Below are 2,271 nucleotides of genomic sequence, written 5' to 3'. Positions count from 1 at the left end.
GTAAATGGATTGCTGTTGTTGAACTTTGATTGTTGAATTTTCCTATCAATAAGATGTTTTTCTCATGAAACTATGCCATACAATTTTCAACAACCATAACTAATTAAACGGATTTGAAATGGAGTGGGCGACAGAATCTCACCAAATTCGTGTATTTGGCGGGATTTAATGAATTTAACGTGAATTGAATCAGATTAAAAACTACAGCACCCCTCAATTCAAATTCACTAACACTAAGCACAGAATATGGCAACTCAACTCACGCCATCGCAAGCAAAGTCTCGTCTCAACGACTTCCAGGTTATCGTAGACGTACGTTCTCAAAAAGAGTGGGACGCTGGTCACCTGACACTGCCATCAGTAGTGCACCTGGAACACACTAATCCTGATACAGTAGCAGAGCTGGAGCAGAGCAGGAATCAGAAAGTTCTGGTACATTGTGAGATGGGGAAGCGTGCAGGGGTGGTGGCCAAATCGCTTGCGGAGGCGGGATTTAGTGAAGTGTTTGTTGTTGTTGATGGCGGGTATAGTAAGCTAGTATGAGTTAGATAAATAGTTGCAGGTAATCAATTAGTAGCATTTGTTTGCGTTTTAATCAATGTATTTTTACTCTTGGCATGTTTCTGTTGGCATTTTATAATATATTTTTTATATAGCACACTGCACGGTAGCTGAAGAAATGTGCATTTGTATCTAATACTTAGTTTTAGTAATACCTAGGCATTTTAAATAATTATTTAAACAAAAACACATAAATGATGGATTTTAATGACAGATTTATTCTGTATACAATTTGATAAGCATAATTATTTTGAAATTTTAAACGGTGAAATGACTGTTTTATTCACGGATCTTGAGACCATGCTAGGCAATGGGAGGCAATGCATTTTTTAGAAACTGTTAAAAAGGATAGTTAGGTGTTAACCGATTATCTATACATATTATAATATCTGATCTGTAACTCAATTAAGTCTTGTGACATGAGCAGAAGCAATTTTTTTTTGTTTATGCCCATATAAGGTATTAACAATGCTTGTTATCACGAAAGATTATGTTGAGTTGACAGCAAAGTATAGACGCTCAAAAGTCGGAATTCAAAACTAGATAGCTTTCGTTTCACCATCATAAGGTCATGTAATCAAGGGAGAGCACGCATTCCAACAGTTTCTAACTATTATTTTAGATTTTCAGTTTTTTTCTAGCTTTTAAATTCTTAAAGCATATTTTGTTTATGTACTACTTTTATACATACTATAGATCTAAGACTGTCTGTACGCTTGCTAATTCTTCAACATACCACGAGATTCGAATATGAACACGTGTCTTAGCAACACAATATTTGTCATATCAGTTATAGGTAAGTATAAGGATAGTAATTCTAAAGTTCGTCAAAAAGGATTTGTAGTTGTATCACTTTTACTGTAATTTACCATCCCAAAATTTACTTAGTTCCAACTTTTAAAAACTGGCTATTTACCAAAATCTATAAATAGATCCCACTTATCTTATGATGTGACTCTTTTGGGACTGATGTGTTGCCAGCTGTGCAGTGTTCGAGAACAGTCTACCATATACGAGTCAGCTCTTCCGCTCGCAAAATAAAATTAGATATTATAACAGAGCACCATCTGGACAACCTGGAGCAATCTGAAGAATATAATATATTTTATTCGGAGAATGTTCTTTGTGTGGTGAAACCCATTTTCAGGTTATTCTAGAATAGTCACTGCTGGTCTGTGAACCACTAAAACTCAATTACGTTCAGCATTGTGTAATTCTCCATGTACTATTACCTCACTCCTCTGTACGTCTTGTTCTAGGTTTATTAGGTTGTGCTGCACTGTGTCGTGACAAATACTTGTGCTTTAGATAAAGAAATCTTAGTAAATTCCAGCAATGGAGTAATCTTTTCCCTTAATTTCCATCAGTGAAAGCAGGATTAATGAACGAATAGTGCGACATTGGGTTCTCAACCATGGAAATTTAGAAGTCCCTACATGCTGTTCTTTCTGGCTCCATGTGCTAGTTAGGGGTCTGAGGTATCCGAAAAATCATGTTTTGAGTACCCAAAGTGTTCTGGGTGCCAGGAATGAGGTTACTAAAGCGGCGAAAATGACCGGTTTTGGACTATTTATGAGCTTTTTTGCCCATTTTCATGAGATAAAGAATCAGGAAAGCTGCTCTAGATGATTGAAATGGTTGATACCAATGAGGATACACCCAACACACATAAATATCCGTGATATATGTGATTTTAATGAGAAAAATATG

Source organism: Bolinopsis microptera, chromosome 7, assembly GCF_026151205.1.
Source record: "Bolinopsis microptera isolate Bmic1 chromosome 7, MBARI_Bmic_1.0, whole genome shotgun sequence".
Lineage (NCBI taxonomy): Eukaryota > Metazoa > Ctenophora > Tentaculata > Lobata > Bolinopsidae > Bolinopsis > Bolinopsis microptera.
Note: the sequence above shows the minus strand (reverse complement) of the source record.